Source organism: Falco biarmicus, chromosome 4 (assembly GCF_023638135.1).
Source record: "Falco biarmicus isolate bFalBia1 chromosome 4, bFalBia1.pri, whole genome shotgun sequence".
NCBI lineage: Eukaryota > Metazoa > Chordata > Aves > Falconiformes > Falconidae > Falco > Falco biarmicus.
In genome coordinates, this window is record NC_079291.1 from 28,202,751 (window position 1) to 28,224,938 (window position 22,188).

Below are 22,188 nucleotides of genomic sequence, written 5' to 3' on the forward strand. Positions count from 1 at the left end.
TTGCCTGTGGCAGAGAACCCCTGGCTGCTGGGAAGCCCTTTACAAGTAAGGCTGTCCTTTCCTAGCTGAGTAAGCCTTGAGGAAGAAGCTTGCTGTGGACCTGAAGTAAGACAGGAGGTACAAGAACAGGGCATAGCAGAGCACAACATGCAAATTTCTCCTCAAAAGAGCATGAAGATCCATGCGCTTCATGCGGCTCCTGGAAATTAAGTTAATGCTTTTATTGCCCATACCACAAAAGCTGGGTCTGAAGAAAATCTTGTAGGTTATTTCCCTAAAGGGGGCAGAAGAGTCACTGCATTTAATACTCTTTCCAGGCCTTCAGATTGCAGTGAAACCTGGATGGAGACAGCCTGGTTTGCTAAATTGGGGACGTGCTGCTTCTGTCAGTATAGATGTTAAGAAGCTTATTAAAGGACATAGCAGCTGACAAATGAATCTTTAATCCCTGTCAAGCCCCTTAAATTTATGACCAGTGTAAAGCAGTTCATGTAAAAAAGAAACTTTTACTCATCAACTCGTGTTAAGCGTTTACTTGCATCGTGATAGTCAGAACACATTTTACTTGTAATTTTTTAGGATTAATTTTGGCTTCCTTAAAGAACACTCCACAAACCTTAGCTCTCTTTCTCTACTTCTTGAAAGCCATGGGAGTCGTTTTCATTGTCCACACTGGTATTTCAAGTAAGTGGCACGTAGGGTGTGGCAGGCTACATAGTATGCCGCTGAACAGCAGCCCAAATCCTGATGCGGAGAGGCTGCAGTTGTGTTAAAAGGTCAGAAACCAGAAGGGCTTGTAGTGCACCAAAGCTCGACTGTCCTGACAAGAGATACAGTTAAGGGTTAACAGTCACATGTGTCAATTTACAGAAAAACTTCTAATCTCATTGCCTTTTTTTTTTCTTTGCAAGCCACATGCTCACACTGCATGTGTCTCGTGCTGCAATGCTATTTTAGGTTCCTTTCTCATACAAGTTTCATTCCTATTAATCTGTGAAAAGACTTTGTACCAAACCCCAGAACTAGCTATGAAGGATAGATAAATTGTTTTTTTTTTTTTAACTGCTGAAAAAAAAAAAAAAAGAACACTGCAGTAGGTCTGTCAGTGAGTAGATCAAAGGATGCATCTAGTGTACCTCGGTATGCTGTAACGTGAGCTATTTGTTCAATAGTTAGCTCTAGTTAACTAACATGACTATTCATTCTAAAATAAGCACTCTGGCAGTGTTTGCTTCCAGGCAAATACTTGTTCTGCTACAGTTCTTTCTCAGCTCAGCTGCCTCTGATCCCCTTTGCAAGTGCCGAAGTTGTTAGCCTTTGTAGTCATGAGAGTTAATTACCACTCATTTTGTTCACTTTTCTGCATGGCCAAAAGCTTTTATGTCCTTTACATGGTTCGGGAGTGGAAAGACTAGCCTGCGTTGAGGGACTGTTTCTTATGCAATATATGATTAATAGTTGCCAAGAAGTGGTCTGCCACATGCGTACTGGCAGGTTGGTGGCTGTGCAGCTGCACTGCTAATTACATAGCTGGGCTGGTTGAGCACGGTGCATCTGACGGTGGAGATAGGCTCCAGGGCTCAGCAGGAGATCGAGAGTAGGTAAACGGGGCCACCTGGGAAGCAGTGGCTAAATATGGCATCTGGGGACAGATGGGATGGTTCTGCTGGCGGTGGGGGCTGGACATGTGTAGAGTGCAGCTACTGGCCATGCTGTGGGGCAGTGAGCGAGGAGCAGAGGAAGACGTTAAGAGCAGGCTAAAGCAATTCGTGTGGCAGCCAGCTGTGCTCAGCATGGCCCTTTGGTATTGGGCTGGACTCCCTTAGCTTTGGGAGTGGTTGTGGTAGTAGGAGAGGAACATGTATTATTGTTTAGCTTTCATATCAGTCCAAGAGAACTAGGTTTATCTCCCAGTCCAAAAGTGGTGTCCCCACCAAAGCGGATATTTAAACACAGTGCTTTTCAGAGGTTGTGGCCTGCAGTAACAGGAAGCTCAGCAGAAACCGCATACTTTTTGCATCTCTAATCTCTGGAGTTTTTTACTTGAATTATGTTTTTCCTTTTCAGCTAAATAAACCGTATCGAAAAGTCTTTCACTGTGTGCTAAAATATTCTGAAGTGCTCTTGTTTCCAAGGGTGACTTTACTGGGGGCAGCGATGCAGTCTCAGAACGGAGTTCTTACGTGTCCCAGTTACAGATTTACTTCCCATGCTGCTGACAGCTTGATTTGTGAAAGAAAAAAGGACAAAATAGCAAAACAAAACTCAACCCACAGCCCATGCAAGAGAGAAAAACACAGACTTGCTGTGCTACAGAGGAAGTGTCAAACACAAACATTTCAAAGGAGGAAAGCTTCTAGTCTTCATGTACACGATAAAAATCCTTTTACAAGAATAAGTCACATAACTGTAACTATTTTTAAGCTTTAAAAGTTTCCTGTTTAATACCTGTGGGATAAGCTATGCAGCTAGCTGGAGGCCAATTTTAACCTTGGACCATTGAAATCTATTGACCTGTGGTTTGGTACAGAGCTGGCCATTGTTTTTGTTCCTGCTTTGAAATAAGGGATAGCTGGGAAACCTCTAGCAACAACATCCCCCTGCCCCCCCCCCCCCCCAAAAAAAAATCACACGACTGACCACGCTAGACCTGTTTTACTTATCTGCCTAGTTTTGCAAAGTAGCCCATTATTGAAAATGTTGCTTAATCAAGCAGATGTCAGACTTAGAAACTCATCATGATGCTCTTATAGTGCATCTGGTACATACTAAGAGGACATTAAGTGCATGTGTAACTCCAGAGCCGTTTCTTTCTGGTTTGAGGCTAAGCAGCAGTTGTGGAAAAAGAAGGCTGAACTGGGGCGTTCTGCTGTTGAACAAACAGTTTTATTTCTAAAGCAAAGTCTCATGGCAATGCACTGCAGGGCTCATGATTCATAAAGCTGGTCGAGTGCTAAAGGGAGCTGTGTCTTGATTTGCAGCTTATAAAACCAGGAGTTTGCTAATAAATGCATTCTTCAGAATTACAGCCCAGCACATTCTTAAAAGTGGAGTTCATGGCTTTGTCTTAACAGTAGCCTCCTATGATTACTGCATACTGTGCATTTATGATAGGTGAGACAGCTTCCTCCTGGCCACTTAGTTATGTCACCATTAAATGAAGAAAAAGAACTGGGATGACCCAGTCTAAAAGAGGTAAAGCAAACAGCAGAGCACTGCCATTGATGAAACAAACTTGCTTTAAACACATTCTCTAGTTAGTCTTGAATCATCGGTTCTCAGATATGATTATTCTCTTCTTCCTCCTCCATCTTTCCCTAAGCGCTCTTACAAAGCAGTGCTTTGACTGGAAGCTGGGCTTCATTATGGGGGGGCTCCTGAGAACAGGCAGGGATGGGGACTATGGGGAGGAACCGAGCCAAGGCACTAAGATAAGCAGAGCCCAGCTTGCAAGAGCTGCTTGAGTCAAGTGTTGCCTCTTAAGGAGGGCTCTGGAAAGACATACCCTGCCATGGGTAAACCATGCATTAGTTCGGCAACTTCTTTGGTGCCTGTTCTCTGTTCTGCCTGTTCTACCTCCCATCCCTGGAGCTGCCGCTGTTGCTTCCTCACGATGCAGGCTTTGGTTGTAGGGAGTCACAGGCTGCGTATTCCTTTCCCTGTCATCTCCCCATCCTCAGTGCTGGGATTTTCTGTTTTAAATCCAGAATTTTGAGGGGAAAAAAGCAACCCCTGGCTATGAAACGGAATGAGTCAAACATACCTTTAAATTGCCATATATATTTCTGGCAAGAGAATCTGCGACCTGCCTGAGATCTGAGAATCTGAAAGTGAAGTGTGAAGTGTGAGCATCGACAATAACGAAACTGCATATGGGTACCCAAATAGTTGTATTTCAAAACTAAGTAGTACAGGTGAGCAGATGTATTTTGGTAAGGATTAAGAGAGACATGGAGGAATTGATTTTCCAGAAGTACTAAACTAGGAAGTGTTGTTTAGTTGTTCACAGCGCACAGTTTTTCTTAAAGTCAACCAAATGCACAGTTTTGAGGATGTAGTCCTAGATGTGCTAAGCTCAGGAATCCGCCTTCGCCAATTTAAATCCCTTACCAGAACATGTCAGTAATGTTTTCTTCTCTTAGCATGTCTGTATATGCATGTGTGTTCATATAGTGCATCCCATTATTACAGTGAACATTAACTGAGGCATCAGGGGTGAAATGGACTGTAAAATTTCTGTGCCATCTGCCTAAACAGCAGACTGGCTTCAAAAATAATACTCAGATGTTTATGAAAGCTAGACTGGTTGATGATGAAGTCTCTGTGTGAGGGAGAAAACTAATTTATCAACTGGCAAACTTTTTTGAACATCAGAAATTTTTGCTATCTGATATGCTGTCTTTCAAAGGCAGGATTCCAGTTTTCTGTTTCATTAGAACAGCACATAGATTGAACAAAACAAAGTTAATGGTATGAGAGAATGTTTTTGATATGTTCTCCTAATTCAAGAGAGGATTTCTCACCCCTCCATGGAAGAGAGCTGCTTGTCAGCATGGGCTGAGGCTGCAGTGAGCCCAGTTTCGGTGGCAGCATCTGTGTCACTGGTTTTGCTCTTCCACCAGAATCATGGGACAACAGTAGCACCAGGGGCAGAGTTAGGGGTGGCAAATTTGTAGATGAAAGAATACAAATTTGATTACAGTATTGGTTATGCTGTTAGTCGAGTTCAGCCAATTGCATTTATGTTGAGCAACTCCCAGAGCCTGCTGGAGCCAGTGGGAGTTTTGCCATCAGCTTCCCTGAGGGGTAGGATTTTGCTCATTGCTTAAATTAGCTGTATCTTCATGGGAGCATATGGGAGCAAATGCAAAGGTTTTGAATTGAAGGAGCTGGTAAGCAGCTTTATGCATTTACTCTGTTACACAGGTAAAAGCTGAGACAGCAAAATCCATCTGCTAGACCTTCAACGCATCTCTGTGAAACCCATGTTAGAGTCAGAGCATTCTTTTTTATTTTATTTATGGCCCAGGCTGCCTGAATGAGTGCATCTGGAGCTCAGATGCCTTATGCCCTTATCGTAAATTAGTTAACTTGAAAAACTGCAAATGCTGTTCACATCTTTGGTGTGGAAATGCCAGGCTCTGTAGCTGAGGTGCTTTTGTGTGTGTGTATGTTTTTTACGTGAAAAGGCTGCTGGACTTTATGCATAAACACTGTTCTCTGTCTCTTCCCAACCCCCAACACACCCCCCCCCCCTTTTGTTACAGACTGTGGGCTAGCATTGAAAATTCAGGGAAAGCTCCCCAGAGGGATTAAGGACATGGACAGATTTTAAACGGGGCCTTAATGCACGGACACGAAAGGACAAACGTTCTAGTGGGAATACTAATGCAAATGCCTTGCTTTTGGGTCAGAATGCATTAAACAGCTGCTTGCATGCTAAAGATGCTTTTAAAATCAATACGGACCAGAAATTATAAAATTTATAAACAGAGATCTTTCCCAGTGTAGTACCCAATGACAGTAAAAGTACTTCACTGACCCTCTGTTATAAAGCACGCAACACTGCCAAGTACCAGTGTTAGAGACAAGTGCATCTATGAATCCCTTTCTGCAGGGCTCAGAATCTAGATCTGGCTGAAACACACTTCAGACGGGAGTTGTCTGTGTTCTTCCTGGAGAGCTACGGGAACTGAGACTTAACAGCAGTAGGAGTGAGGTGCTTTGACGTGAGTAAACTGCCGTTATCATCAGCTACTTTGATTACACTGTTGTGCAACATAGCCTATTACTATTTTTAATAAACCTACATTAAACGACATCCAGTGAAGACATTACAGTAAGAAGCAGTAACAGTGCATACATTTGGGCCAGCTATACAGCAACTAAACTCAAATGGAGTCTTAACTGTAAAACCCAACAACCTAGATGGGGCAGCATCTGAAACTGGGTTCCGTAATAGCAACATGGTAATATCAAAGCTGTAGTGTGGCTTTAATCACCACACAGGTTGGTACTTATCATTAAGCTAGATGTGTATTAAAGGAAGGCTTGACACATTTAAAATAAGTGTAATAAAAAAATATTTCAAGTGCCTTATGTTTCTGAAATAAGTATATTGCCCTACCATTGCTGTATGTTTGCCTTATGGTCCTCCAGCCTGACTCCGTGTCGTTGCTGAGCTGGCTCTCTGAAATGGAAACAAGTATCATTTGCAGCACAGAAGCACAGCAGCATTTGTGTAATACTTAGATCATTTAAGTTCCCCTCATGGACCGCATTTGATTACCTGTACACTTTGTATGACCTGTTGCCTCTGTTGCCACCATCTCATGTACTGCAATCCCTAAAAAAGCTGCCATTAAATTGAGGCCCTTTGTTTTAGATGCTGCATGCTTGCAGCTGCTGCAAGCTTTTGACGGCCTCAAACTCAACTTTTCTTAATCTCCTTCTTAGTTCAGGGCAAAAGAATAAGTCATCAGTGAGGAGCCATGCAGTGCTGCACTCTGCAGCTTTTCATTGCTGCCTGCCTTCTGCATTGTCCCCATAGCTCTTCTTTCTGGCTCCTTTTTGCTTTCTACTAATTCAGACATTTCCTTCCAACCTCACAGCTTTTTCTGGTCTGCCGTTTCTAATTGTGGTCTTTAAACCATTCCTTGGAGACATCTTCTCTGCACTAAAAGTTGTTCCCAAGCTTATTTTGCAAGCCGGTTTTGAGGCTGTGTTGAGTATATGCATCCTGTTTGCCACTTGGAAGACAGTGGTCAGGTCCTACTCTGCAGCTATAAGAAATAGGTAGAACTTCAGCTACTGTCTGCAGGAGATATAATTTTGGATTCTTTTAGGATGAAGCGTCCTCTCTAACCTTAGCCTTGCTCTCAGTAATGCCTGTGGTGTAACCATGCTCAACAGTTTGTGGTTTGGATGTTAAAGAGGACAATTCCCTTTGAGAACACAACTGCCATTGACATAAATGGCAAGATTTCATGATGTCTGCATTCACACATGGTCATTAAAGCTAATCGGACAACAAGACCAGCCAAACCCCTTTCCACTGGCTAATCCTCGCTGGAATTATTCTGTGAGCCCCTGAGCCGGTGCCACCAGTGTTAACCAGGGTGCCGTTGCACGCCCCTGCTCTGAAATGCAGATGTCTCCGAAGACGAGCGCCACTGTCTTGTTTCTACTTCTCCCATACTCGGCTGTTTCTCAGAGATGCTGGGAGAAGAGGAAACGCTAAAGGGCTGCATTTTTCCGAGCTTGCATTACATGTTTTCCACGGAAGGCGGGATGCACTGGGCAGCCATGCGGGCTGCTGCTGCCGCCACCCTGCTGGGGCTGCCCCCCCTGCGTTGTGTGCCGCACGGGGGTGGATTAAAAAGGGGGAGGGGAAAAAAGCCAACCCCAAAAAACAGGACTGGGTTGTGAAATGAAGACACTTGCCTTAGTGTTTGTTCTCCCACCCCAAGGGGAAGGTGGCTAACGCTTGCGCGTGTGTCCAGAAGGCGGCAGCGGCAGCCCGAGCCTGCCGGCCCCTCGCCCTGCCCGGCCCCAGCGCGGCTCCGGGCTCGCGGGTGGCCGGTGGGGCGGTGGTGGGGGTGGGCAGCCATCACAGGTGTGACTGCGATCTTGCGACTCGAATAAGCAATTGAGCCTCGGGAGGAGCAGCATCATCTTTACCTCCTCATTGCAGAGTTAGTTTTGCTGTAAGAGCCCATCTGACGGCACCGTTCAGGATGTTTTTTTTATTTAAAGGATGTCTTGCAGCAGCTGCTAGTGCTGTGGGAGCACGCCTGCTCCGCTAGTAGATGTGCGTGTATTGGTGCAAGAGTTATATTGCACGTGTGGGCAAGCACTTCTCGCAATTCTAAATACTAAAAGAAGAGACGGTGCTTTATCCCCTCTGTTTTAGGGGAATCTCTGTGGCTGTGGAAGGCAGACCTGGAGCAGGGTTTTGGTACTGTGATCCCAGGCTTTCATCCAAAGTGTGGGGTGAGGAGACACCTTGGTGCTGGAGAGCCCTCAGCTCAGCACCCCTGGGCAGTGACAGTTTTGCTGCAGTGGAGAGCAGATAAAATTTTCAAGCAGGCTTGAGGAGCCAGACAAGTTAGGCTTTTCTGCAAGAGCGATTCTGGCTGTTATTTCCTTTCTTGAGACTGAAGATAGCTTTCTCAATTTAGGCAATGGTTTTCCAACCTCAGAAATCCCATTTTCCCTTACTAGCACGGCTGCTTTTGGTCACAAAAAGAAAAAAAATCTTTTTTCCCCTCATTTTTTCAGCCCATCTCACCTCAGCAGGAGCCAAAACCAGGCTCCTTGTGCCTGCTATGCAGAGCCAGCTGCTGCGGTGGGAAGGGGAAGGTAGGCACCAGGCCAACTGCTGGCTGTGGTGCCGCTGCCAGTCCTCGTCCTCCAGCCGCTGCCCTCCGCTCCTTCTCTGACAGCCATTCAGCCGCAAACACTAGCTAGCAGAAGGAGATACTCTAGGGAAAGCAGTGGGCTGCCTGCTGATCGTGTTTATCACTTCTGCAAAAAACCCCAACAAAACAACATCCAAAATAACCCCCAAACCTCCTAAAGCTCTCTTCTGTGCTGGTTCTTAGGCATTATTTGCATCTAGTGGCATGAAATTGAAAAGCAGGCTGGAATAAACTCCTCTGGTATCTGGGCACAGTATGTTCACTGTGTGGCTTTAGTTTAACAGTGTCCTGAAAGGACCCTTGTTCTTTATAGCTATACCCTGAGCAGCTAAAAGTAACTGGTTTTAAAATACAGATAATTAAGTCCATTTAAATTTTAAAAAGGTTTTACCTCTAAGGAGGAAACATGTAGGTTGAAAATAAGGAGTAGAGGAGAAATTACTCCAAGTTGTGCAGTTGACTTTGCTGTTTGACAAGTTGCTGGAACAGCCTGCTTTTTCCCAGGTGCTTGCCTGCTGTTGATGACTCTTGGCATTATGCATATGCAGGAAGGCAGAACATGCAAGAGGGCTGCATACAGAGAGAAAATTTTTTACCTTACAGCAGCCTCAGATGTTGCTATTCCCTCTTACTCCTGCCTGTGACCTTTGTTTCTTATATAGTCCCCTTGCTAGACAATGTTAGGGGCTGGGCCTCTTGATTTTTGATTTATTTTTTTTTTACCACTTCTGATTCTTTATCACCTGCTCCGTGTAAGGCAAACTGCAGGGCTGCTTCCCTTCTGTAGCAGCTGTGCTGGAGAACTGCTGATGAGGAACGAAATGGGAGCTACTGAGCAATCATTTGGAGACTGGCTATTAAAAAAAAAAAAAAGCCAGCTAATTAGAGCTTAGAGGAAGAGGCAACACTTTGTGCAAAAACACCAGAAGGTAGGCCCTCCAAATCCCATACACTCCCTGTAAATAGCTATAATTAACCCCACAGTATTCAATTTATTAATTAAAATTTAATTAATATTTTCTGTCCTTGACAATCATCTCAGAGGCGGTCAGGAAAACACAGTGGCAGCTGGGTTTCCATAGTGCAACATTGACATTCAAGAGGGCAGAGGCATAGGAGACTCATCTCAGTCTCCTGGTCATACCTGTAATAAAACAGACCTGAAACTGATCACTGGATCACTGGCAAAGGAGAGGAGGACGGGAGACAGTGCAAGCCCCAGTGTTCTCATGCAGACTTCCAGGCATCACCCTACAAATGCAGCACTCACCTGGCTTACTTGGAAGTGTGAGAGAGAGTGTGAAATGGTGAGAAAATCAATGACGTTTTTACTTATTTGACCACACCTGCTGAGGGCTGCTGTATAGCACTGTGTTTCACTTGAGTTTGATATTCTGCTTGGTGCTTTGTCCGAGTAGAGTGAGCTCAGCAGAGGTACCTTTCCTGAACTTCATGGGCCCCACCAAAGTAGAAGAGCTATTGCTTAAAAGTAGTAGCTTGGCATACTCCTGTTTTGCTCCAGGAATGGGTTTCTTGGTCATTCATCCTACCCGTGGTCAGTATGTCAGACACCTGTCAGTGTCTGAGCTCTCTCTTCTGGAACAAATCCATTGATAATCCCCAAGGGGAAACCTGAGTCATAACTGCATAGTTCACTCCAGAGCTTGCTCCAACAGACAGATGTGGAAGACACCAAACGTATTTACTTCAACAAGGACAGTTCTTCAGTGTTAGTCCAGGTTAGGCAATAGCATAATTTGTGCCCTCACCCATTGCTTTCCTAGAGCACGCAACAATTTTTTCTGGCACTGTAATGTTTTTGATGCAGCACCGCTCTGCTGGCCTGCAGCATACACCTCTTAGTTTTCTTCATGCTTGGAACCAAAAAAAACCCAAACCACCAAGCCCATGCACAGAAAATAATGACTGTTAGCTACAGCATCATGAGATGTGAGCTGAGCAGTATGTGGCATGGCCGCAGCCAGCCTGCTCAGCGGGGAGCAAACTCTCAACAGTGTGGTCATAAGCCATCCTGCAAAAACTGGCCTGTGGGTGAGGGTCTGCCGTACAGTCCTGGTGAGAATGGCTGTGAGGTAAAGGAGGTCGTTTATTCCCCGTTTAACAGAAGGGTGCAGACTGAGCCAGCAAGAGAACATTCTTGGACCATGTTGAAACCGGAACTCGCAGGTCACGGGGAAAAAGCTTTCAGTACAGAACTGTTAGAAGCAAGTGGGGACAGGAGGTGGAACACAAGCACTGTCATCACTACCATCCTCTTCTCTCTGCTACTCTGGGTGAAACATGATGGGTTAGGCAGGTTTTTGATACACCTAGTGGATCAGGCCCTTCTGGTAGTGAAGTGACATGCCATTTCTCAATCCTGGAGAGGCAGGCACCACGCTGTTCAGTGCTGTGAGGTCAGAAGTGCTGCTGAGCACACCCAGAAGCCCAGCTGGAGGTTCCTGGTGAACACAGCACCGGAAAAGATGAGTGTCACAGTTTGGCGTCTCTTTGGCCTCTGCGCTTTGGTGCGTAACTGCAACTTTAGGACTATCACGGACCCTGCTGTTACAGTCTCTCTTATTGGTCACGCAAGAAACCAGCCTCAGGCCCACCAGACCCTGAGTTACACCTCCCATCAGTTGTGTGCTCCCAGGCATGGCCAACACTGAGGGGTGATGGGGGGCTAGAATGAACAAGCTTTCCACCCTCATGGGAAAAGAAGTGCCCCTGGTGCCCTGCCAAGGTGCTTACACAGGGCTGTCCCCAGACTGCCAGCAGCAAGGCCAGAAGGGTGGAGATGAAGATGCCATTGCTATTGCGATGGTTCCATTGGCTTCGGGCTGGGACACCTGATGCGGCAACGTTGAGTCACAGCAGCATTTAATCTTGTGTTGCCACATGTGATGAAACAGGCCCGATCCATTGTTATATTGTTGGTAATTCCAGGTAGATTTCAGTAGAACTGAAGGAGGTGGAGATAGATGCTGAAAATCACTGCAACCTTCATCCCGACATGAAACTCCAGCTAAGCACAGTAACTGTCTAACAACTATTGCAACTATTGCCTGACTTTGCATGCATCACTTAGACTTTTCTTACTTCCTTTCTTTCAACTGTATTTTTAGAAAGGTACTTCCTGCACCTCTCCAAACTTCACCAGCTTCTCTGACTTTTACAAAGATCAGGGGAAAAACCCCAAACCCCAGGCAACTCTCTGCTAGGTTTTGAATTCGACATTCAGTACATCCCAACGATTTTTGCTTTACTGTTAGTCATTTGTACTAACCTGCAATTAAAAGGCTCAGCATTTGTTCTCATCTCTTTCTGAAATTACATTTTCCACTTCCTAGGCCCTGGCCCCAGGCAGTGGATTTTTGAAGCAATCATGCCTTGGTAATTAATGTTTAAAGATGGATGTTGCAACTTTTAACACAGTGTGTTGCTGAGTAAACATCCAGCAATGCCTGGTACCAAAAAAGAATACAAAAACCACAAGGCTTTTACTGGAAGCTACAGGTTTTGTGGACTTTATCCTTCGAGCTCCCAGCCGCAGTACGTTTGATTACCCCTTCCTCCATGCTTGTGGGTGGGGGATACTGCCATACTTAAAATGAGCAGAAGAAAATAAATACCACATCTGATCTGTCAGTTCTTTGTGCCACTGACTCATCACCCCAGAAAGCTTGCTGGGAACGATTAGCTCATACAGTGAGGGAGGAGATAAATCTCTGACAAATGATCTGTAGTTGTTACATGACTAGTGTCATTTTGGATTTTTGCAAAAGGACGGGAAGACAAGGGATGGAGTGGGAGGAGAGGAAGGGGTAAAAATGGAAGATGAGGGAGCAAAGTATAGTCAGAAACGCCGTTTCTGTTTAATCTCCCTGTTAGTCCTGACTCTGCCTTTTCTCTGTAGAAGCCACAGCTTCTAGTCTGTTACTCACCCAGTTGGTTTTACCTGTGAGCGCAGCCCATCCTGTGTGGGGCTTCTGTGTGCGACTCCAGCTTCTCCTCAGTAGCGTTACCCGAATCTCTCATTGCAGCATTTTTTGGTGCTTTAGAAATTAAGTTGCTATCGTCCCTTTCTAACAGAAATCCCTAGCAACTGAAAAGGCGAGTGGGAAAATCAGCAACCTCGGCATTTCAGGAAGGGGAAAGGGTAGTCTGGATTGAGACTGCCTCCTGACTTTGACATCTGGCTTGGGCATTGCAGTCCTGATTCAGACCTTTTGGAAGACACACCTCACGCCTACCATTTCCCCATCGGTTGGCATGAGGCAGCCGCCGCTTCACCTGAGACTCCTAAGACAGGAAAGGTGGGGAAGTATTCATATGGTCTTGTGCATGGCTTCTGTCAAAAGGGGCAGGGGGGGTCACTTTGTACCATAGAAGGGGTCTGGCCATGCCAGGGACCCTGTACTGCATCCACTACTTCTGCATGTCCCCTTCCGATCTGATCCCTTAGTGCTGTTTCTCATACACTGAGGCCTTTCCTGATCTGGTCTGTCGGAGGCCAGTGTCAAAATCCTAAACAGATCAACTGGAACAAGAACAGAATACGACTTGGGGCTAGTTTCCCCCACTCCCTCCCCTCTTTCTTTTCTACCTTCCAGAAAAGAAAAGGAAAATTCTCAACCCAACACACAACTGGCAGGTTTTTGAACCAAGTTTGGAGCAGGTGCTTTGGGCTTTGTTACTCTTTGTTGTTCTTTCTGCTCAGAAGAAACCAAAGCCCAAAATGCTCCTGGAAGAGCTCCATGTATCTGATTCTGCAATCAAGTGTGAAAAATGAACCTCTCAAATAATCTTGCCTTTCTGGAAGTGAAGTTCAGGCTCTAACAAAGATTAGTAGGAGCAACATTCATTACTAGTCATACTCATTTGGGCAACAGGCAAGTTTCTGCCTGTGCTCACTGCTAGTATTCATTATGAATGTGCATTAGTGACTTCCTAAGCAGTCATCCCAGTTGAACAGTAAATGAAGTATCACCTTCTACTTTAAGAATTTCCTGTTCTTTTAGTATTATTTATATACCATCAAGAGCGTGCTGATACATTAACTGGGTACCCAGTGCTTGGCTATTTCATTATCCATTGCTTTAGTTATCTGCCCAGATCTGCTGATCCTAAAAGATTTAAGCTAATTTTTAGAGGATTTTGCTGTTGAAACACAGTGGTTTTGAACTCTTCCCCCCCCTCCTTTCATTTTTTGGCTGTTTAAAAATTTTTCCAGTAAAGATGTGGACTTATTTCTACTAAATTTAAGCCTGCTCAAAATAGCTTGCTCGTGTTTTTTTCTGTTGCTTTTTCACAGATCCCTTAAAAAACAGAGGTCCAGAGAGCACTACTGCAGGGTACAGGGTGCTTCAGTTACACTTCATGTTAAGTGCTTCAGTTACACTTCATGTCATGTGTCATGAACATGACACAGATCGTTCAGCATTTTGCTAAATTAAAGCATTACCAAGTCCCATGGAATGGAAAATGCTTCGGGAGTAAAAGCGGTGTGTTTTTCAAGAAATGCTTAATCCTAAACAGATCATTCAAATGGAGTGTAATAAAGACTGCTACAGCTAATGAAAAGATTTTGTTCAACCTCAGTGGGCTTTCAAACAGGCGGAGATAATATGCTTGCTTTTGCTAGCAGCATTCATTTAGCTGTGTTTCCTTTCCTAGACTGGGAATCAGATTTCCTTTTCCATTGTTTATATAGAAGGACTCAAACTACTCAAGAAGATCATGTGGGAGCCACTGTGTTTAGAAGAAGGAGCTGCATTTGAATAGAAGATGCCTCCCAACCTCATGTTCAGCCATTTAGCTTTAGTCAAAATAGGCATCCTTACCATGCCTTTGAGCTGATGCCCTAGAAGAGACCACGTCAGTCTACTGCACACACTGCCTTGCTGCAATGAGGGACTTTAAAAGAGCCCACATAAACAAACGGCAAGCAGCTGTCTCACATGCCAGCTCACACACGTGTGCGCATGAGTTTACACCAGTATATTAAGCCATCCAAGTTTATACACCTAAGGTTGGAAATGTTTATCTTTTTTTTTTCCCTAGGCTCCATTCCCAGCTTATTCCAAACCCTACCCCAGAGTTAACATACTTAGTTCTTACATTGCCTGCATTGAAGTCTGTGGCCCTGAACTGGGCAGGCTCCCAGCCCCTTCAGTTGCCTCTGGACCAGACTTTGATTGGTACATTTTATCTAGAGGACATTTTGAAAGACTTATGACTGTTGACTTCCAAGTCAACTATTTCATAAGTACCAGGACTTGTAAAGAAGCAAGCAGAGGCACAGAGCAATTTGATCAGGGGCACGGTCACCTAACTATCAGGGATGAGGGTAAAATTCAGAGATCTGGCTTTCTACTTGCACCAGAGCATAATTTGCTGTCTTTGGTTTGTCTTTTGCTCTTTCTCCTCCTTACTTCTTCACTGTTAGAATTAAGATGAACAAGGTAATTTATGGTCCAAATTCCTTTTCTTGTTCTGAAACCAGCAATGAATGCTGTAGTTTTTTCTGAAGGAAAACCTTTCTCTAAAGGTGCCACACGCTGTATTTTTCTCTCTAGGAGTATGGGATAGGGAGAAAAAGGTGCCATTAGTGACCCTTTTGCTATGTAACCTTTCCTTAAAACGCCAGCAACTGAGCTTCCACAGAGAGAACAACAAATACTGAAAGAGGAATGCGAAGGACACTGTGAAAGAAGAAAGCGAGAAAAAGGATCTGCTCAGACAAGTTTCTCAGGAAAGGTGATGTAATATGTACTGTAGAAAATCCTAGCGGTTGACATAACTTACTCTCATTCTAAGTGGCTGTGGCTGCCAGCAGGCTGGGAGAAACAAAACATACAGCTGGGAATACAGCTGAGCAGACTGTTTTGTCCAAAAGAAATATAGTAGGTGTAAAACTTGTTTTCAAAAGATGTCATTGAAGTTTAATTGAAAAGTGTCCTATTAATTAAGGCTGAGAGACCAATGGATGAAAGTCTCATTTCTGTTGGGGCTGTTGGTGGTGATACTGTAACATTAACTCCTGCGTGCTGTGAGTACACAGGAGGCTGCTGTGGGGATGCTGTGGCATGCAGTTTGGTTAGAAGCCCGTAGTCCCGTTCCTAGTGTTTAGCAAATGTTTAACAAGCTTTTAACAGCTGTCTTGAAAATTGCCTGGTTTTGTATTGACTGACTTGCACTTATTTCAGCCTGGTTTCCTATGGAAATGACTGTTCTTAATATGTATGGTGTGTGTGTGTGTGTGCATCTGTGTATATACTGTTTGGGAGCCTCCCTGTCTGTTATAACAGACCTAAAAGAGAGACACAGGGTCTTTGAGATACTAAAGATACTAGAATTTTGGAGAAGCAAGTGGCTGGATACTGAAGAGGGTCTGGGTCTTCTTTGCAGGGGAGAGGCTGCAGGTAACAGGGTTCTCAGTTGGCCATGGAGAATCCAAGAGGACCAAATCTGGATGATCCTAGGTTTTCTTATGCCACTTCTCACAGAGCTTACTAGTTTAAAGATCTTGGCTGCAGCCTGAAATGCTTCATCTTTCAAAACACTAGCTCATCTACTGTGTTCCTCCTGGTACGTGTGCAGAGCAAAATGCTGCATGTGCAGAGAAGGGTAAACACAAAGAGCCCTTAAAAGAGTGATGTATGTTTTCAGGTGGGCTAGTTCTTAGAAACTGGATAAACTGGTAAACAAAAAGTCCCAGCACATGAACTATAGTGGATTTATGTATCATTACCTACAGAGAAAGAGCTGTACAGGAGGACTGTCTAATTGTGAAAATTGTATTTAGTTCTAGGACTGAAATTCATGGTCTGTTACCTGCTTTTTAGAAATACTGCTAGCACTGTTCAGACAGCCAGCAGGCATGGTTTCATGCAAAAGAATGTGTGGTTATTTTCGTAAGTTTTTTGTGAATACGGCTGGACAAAGCTGCAGGGGATCCCTAATGTTTTTGATGGGACTACTGGCATGTCAAAATATCTTGTGCTAACTTCTCGCTTTACTGTAAATTGGTTATAAGGTAAACACAGGCAGTAGGACTGACGGTACTAGGTGTTGTCTTGGAGTGGGAGGTAGAGGGATCCTGCTGAATCCTTAGGAATGTCTGAATATTCTTCCTCTGCCTCTGCAACATGCCCACTCCCTTGCTTTTTCTCTTTTGCTCAAGGTGCAGTCTGGATAAGAACTGTCAGGAGAGCTTTTCAGCTGGATTGAGGCTACCAAGTGATAGCGATCTTGAACCCCCATTTTAGAGGACTGGCACCGAAAAGCCTGTTGCTATGCCAAGTGCTTTATAGGACAAGTAACACTCCCTGCTTCCTCAGCTGCCTAAAAATCCAGCCATAGATACTGAGCTTCAGTCTCAATACGGTAAGTCAGGCTTCAGAAGCCTTCATTCATTGTACGATTTGGTTTAAAATAGTTATAGTTATCAGCCTATCTTACAACTGTTTTAAACAAAGCCAGGGAAAAAAGCACTAGAGCACAATGCTGTGTAGTTGACACTTATATTGCCAGATCTCTTCTTGTTGTAGTAAAACTACAATAAAGGGGCTCTCGCTACTACACCCTAGCACTGGGTTGATGTTCATTTGCATTTCAAGAACTCCCTCAGTTACAGCAGTGCTGAGGCCAGAAAACTGCAGTGGATCACTGGACTGCTAAAACCAGTCTTGTTTCTTACCCATGACGAAAGCTCAAGATTTCTTTGTTCGACTGCAATCTGGAACTGGAAAGTGCAGAAGATACCTTCTAAGCTGGCCAGTTACTTAAGGGAATGAAGTGCTGGTCTACTTTTTTTGCTAGGATAGAAAAACAAGGTTCAGAAAGCCATGTCACTAATCAGTGACAACTCCCTATCCTAAAGATACAGTATCCCTAAATGTTACTGTATCCCTAAAGATACAGAAACATTTCAAAAAGCTCATCTTTGGTTTTCCTTGCAATTTGCTGGGTGCTGCTTAAGAGAACGTTTCCTCCAACTAAAACCTTGGTGACTAGAGAAATGGGGGAGGGCAGGCAATGCAACTGGCTGCTCTCGTTTTGCGTAGAGATGAAAAGTAGCTCGTTGTTCCTGTTGGCCTTTAGGCCAGCATTTGGTAAAACTTTGTTCTTTGCTGTTGCCACTAAGTCCTTCCCGGTGTCACACTCATACAATGCAGCCCTTTCCCATTCCTGCATAATGGCCATGCATACTCTTTGTCTTTATAAAAGTCCATTTGTGGCTTGAAAAGCTCATATCAGAAACAAATTTAAATCTCTCATGGTTTCTTATGTTTATTCTTTTGGTGTCTGAGCAGAGTTGCTATAAGCCTGAGAATGGTTGCTGCTCCCGTTTCAATTTCTTCACCTCCCCACTCCTAAACCAGGTGACATTTTAAGCTTCAAATTGTATAGCAGGGAGCATGTTAAACATCAGGTCTGCAGGAAATGGGGAACAACATGATGGGGCTGCAGCATTAAGAGCTACAAACAGCCCAACTCTCCGTATTAAAGAACAACCACTTTTGGTTTAAAGTGTGAACAGTCCTTCAAAAAGCTACATGAAATCAGTTTTCTGGGTGATGGAATGTACGCCTGCCTAGTTTACTTCCTATTAGGTTATTAACACTTACTGCCTCTGTAACTGCTGGTTATTGAAGGAAGGACTTAACTTTCTACCAGAACCCTGGGACTAATTAAAACATTGCCATTAACTTTTAATGAGAAAGTTGTTACTTTCACCAGTAAACTGGCTTGGGCTCTTCATCCCATAAAGCACAAATGGCACATACTGAATCACAGTTAACAAATGGATTTTGGGGAAAATGCAGTCAGAGTGCAGCTTGTTGCGTTAGTTAAAAATGCTTGGTTGCTTTCTTCTTCCTTTCCCCACCAGTACTGGATACTATATGTGCTAACTAGTATTCGTCTCTCAGCAAGGCATCCAGACCTTGTAGGGCCAGTTCTTTTTTCCAGGAAGACCTTTGCATCATAAAACGGCTCAGACAGAATATGCCCAGGGGAAAATCCCATACTTATAGGAACTTCCAAGCCAGGGTATAGCACTAGTTGCTTGCCTAGCTGCTTGTCTTGGGTGGAGGAGAATGGCCTGTTAGAAAGGAATGGCCAATACAAATGGAGAACAAATAAGACACTTGAGGGTGTGTCTAATGGATCTGAATACTGAGGGCAGGAAAGGAGGACGTTTTGCTCCTCTTCTGTGCCAGCCTTGGGCAGAGGAGCAGGTGGGGTAAATTTTAGCTTTTTATATCTATCAGCCAATTCTGCTCTCTTATTGTTTGTACATACACACACTAAACTAGCCAATTCTGTCTTCTCTGGTACCAAGTTATACCTCATTTAAAGTGATTGGATTTACACCAAAGGAGTGTTACATGAGGAGTGTAACCTATGGGAACTATGCGTCCTCAGTACTAATGTTATAAAGGTTAAAAAATAATACAAGCCATTTCACAATGTATTTATAGAGAGAATGGTAAGAGCAATGAATAGTGCATTTTATTCCAGATGTTTAACAAAGATTAAATACATATCTGAACACTGTTGTTTTGAGGTACTTCCCTAATCTGGCTTTGCTCTTGCTTATAGCGGTGTAAATAAAGAATTAGTCTACTGAAGTCAGCAAAGTCATTAGCCTGTATTAAACACTGAAGACAGTGAGTCTTGCTTTTCCATTGCAAACCCCATTCAATTCAGTATGAATACAGCAGTAACGTTTAAGTGCAATGCAAGAACACAGCCAACTGCTAAATCTGTGCCCTAAATTCAGTACAGAGTTCTTGAGCTGAATTTTCATCTGAGTACTCTTGAATGCTGCAGCACTAAATCTCCTTTTCCTGCAGTGTAATCTAGTTTCTTTCCCCCAGAAAGAATTATATTTTCCTTTTTGTAAACAGAGGCCACATGAAACACATGGTTGTCTTCTGAGCAAAAACCTCAAAAGACCGTAGCTTATATATATTAAAAAACCAACAACCCACAAACTTCTGTTTGGAAGCTAAATGCAGTTTTTGAGTCTATCAGCATTTTTTTTATTCCATACAAGTTTTTTGCGTAGTGGAAAATATACACCCTTAGGAGGGTAACAACTATGATAAGTCATTAAAAAACAAATTATCTAGGAAAGTAATTTTTTCCATAATGAAAGTGGCTTGGCATATATTAGTGAAATGAATTAGTCACACAGCACACCTTTCACAACCTCAGAAGAATTAGATTACGGCCTGTACGTTCCCATGTGTAACAGGAGCTGCTCTCCTCTTTGTACATGCACCACTGTCACTCCACAGTTTCTGATTATGTTTTATTCATATGTAAACATAAATCTCTCACAAATCAGTCCGAAGCCTAAAACTAACCAGACCAGTTCGTATTTTTGGCATAAGCTATTCTATTTGCTCATTTTTCCAGATTAAAACATTTTAGTTGTTGTGATACAGAAAGATTCCAGGTTCAGTGGCAAGACGTGACAGCATGACATTTAGGAGATGTATGCATGGGAAAGGGAGGAAAAGGAAGAAGGAAAGAAAGGCACATTTGCTTTTGACCCACTCAGTAGAAGGAAGTCAAGTGAGCAATAGCTACCCAGTTCATCCTTTGATTTAGCACTCTGCTTTCTGGTACTGTTCAGAGTAGAGAAGGCTCGAGAGGGAGTAAATACCTGAAAGGAGTGTGAAGAAAAGGGAGCCAGGCTCTTTCCAGCGGTGCCCAGTGATGGGATCAGAGGCAATGGGCACAAACTGAAACAGGAGGTACAGTCTGAACATCAGGAAACACTTGTTCACTGTGAGGGTGACTAAGTGCTGTCACAAGTTGCCCAGGGAGGCTGTGGAGTCTTCATCCTTGGAGTTACTCAAAAACCATCTGGACATTGTCTTGGGAAACTGGCTTAAGGCGAACCCATTTGATCAGGGGGACTGGACAAAGTCACCTCCAGAGGTCCCTTCTGACCTTAGCCCTTCTGTAATGCTGCTTTGGTCTCTTGTCAGTGAGAAAGCAAGGCACCTCATTTTCTTGGTGGCTCCCTTCAATCAAGGAACAGCTAATTTTGAAATGCAAAGGGTGCTCCAGCAACCAGGAGCTCTGGAAGGGACCCCAAAAAGCATGTAGAGTTTGCAGGGGGAAGGAATGAAATGCTTGTGGGATCAGGATGGGCGACCTTACATCTGGCCATTAAGTAAAACAAAGCAGGAGTGCAAGAATTACTTATTACTTCCACGACAATCCCTCCAAGTAACATTCCTATCCTTTTGGTTTCAGGGAGGGAGAGCTGTGACATAACTAATAAATATACTTAAGTATCACCTGATGACTACAGCTTTGTGCCAGTGGCATTGGGAGCCCGGGCAGGATACTGAGAACTGTGGTGAAAGGACTTGTCATATGCAAAAGCAAAGCAGAGAAATCTGGATGCCTGAATTTTATGACGTGTAACTTCAATGCAGAATGCTGAGGCCTTGATAGTTTCTGGGATTACAATACTTTTTTTTCAGACTGATTTACCATGTCATTCACCTGCAAAGGATGAAGATGGGCACATCAAGGGGTGGTTAGGTCCAGGAGCTTTCCAGTGCCAGTTGCTGGTGCTGCAAGCTGCAACACTTAGCTCTGGTCATATAGACAAGACAACCAGGCTTTGGGGCTGCACTGTGATCACATGGGGGGAAATACAGAAAACAGAGTCACACACCTCCTCCATCTGTGGTGACTAGCTCGTCTTCTTGAATGCCAGCTCTCCTACCTGCTGAGAAATAGCTGAGCTGGACTTGAGAGGTCGGCAGCGGAAAAAGGTAGAAGGCAAGTTCAGTGCCGGGTTCAACCCTGCCTTTTCTCAGGATATTGCCTTCCTGCAACAGCTTCCCATCACCACAGCGAGACAAGGTGCCAATTTCTTTTTTCCTCTGAGCATTTAGCAAAAGGGCAGGGTGGAGGGGCTGAAACTTTCACAGACATGAACTCTGTAACGCTAAGGTGCAGCACTCCCAAACCATATTAGGGCAACCTAACGTGCATTAGGGCAACACTGACAAGCAAGATACGAAAGTGCAGTTGCAGCTTTAAGGTAGAAGTAGCAAGTTTCTGTCTGTCGTGCTGGAAATACAGTATCTTGCCAAGTAACAAAGAAGGCATGTTTTCATGCACTGCAGTGGACAACCCTGTTACCAAATAATAATGCCTTCATCTTTTGATGGTGCCGTTAGAAGTGGAGAAGGAGCTCTTTTCACATCTCGCTCTATTCTGCCTCCACTTCTAATAAATACGAGTGCCTGAAGCTGAAAAGCTCTACACTAAAGCGCCTGGGTTTCTCTAATAGAGACCTCAGAGAAGGGCTGCTGGGGTTAACATACTGTTTTGCCCAGGCATATACAAATGTATTGCAGAAGGCACTATGCAAATAGTGTTCACAGAGTTTATAATTTCCTGTTGGAACAGCAAAGAAAAGAAGGTCATTGATTTAAACCAGAGAATACAAATGATTTCCTGCCCACAAAGCTGCCAAATGCTTGGAGTTATTGATTTTTTTTCCTCCCTGCTGCTAACCAAACACTTCTGGTCCTGTCATGGGCATCATCAGCTTATTGACTAAGTAAACATAACCCATTAAGCTGAACATTTTAAAAAATAATAGAAAATTACATTGGCTATACTAAAAAAAATAACCTGCATTTAAAAATTAAAGGAGAGAAAAAATAAAAAGGGGAGGAAAGAACTGTTCCTTAAATTAATTAACTTTTATGTAGATTCA

At 43.9% G+C, this 22,188-nt stretch overlaps 1 protein-coding gene across 27 annotated transcripts in view; it reads left to right on the forward strand.

The window, feature by feature from the left end:
- LOC130148463 (cytochrome c oxidase assembly factor 1 homolog) overlaps positions 1–22,188 on the forward strand; it is a 54,491-nt gene that overhangs the window by 13,548 nt on the left and 18,755 nt on the right. For 6 of the 27 annotated variants that reach the window (XM_056337062.1, XM_056337076.1, XM_056337059.1 and 3 more), the window contains 2 exons: positions 5,618–5,729; positions 16,609–16,811. The exons of 4 other annotated variants lie outside the window; for them this stretch is intronic. The gene's annotated coding sequence lies outside the window, so the exon portion shown is untranslated. Of the gene's footprint in view, positions 1–5,617; positions 5,730–12,515; positions 12,740–15,001; positions 15,183–16,608; positions 16,812–21,173; positions 21,324–22,188 lie in introns of those variants that run through there. 17 more of the 27 variants (XM_056337073.1, XM_056337075.1, XM_056337072.1 and 14 more) reach the window with 7 other exon arrangements.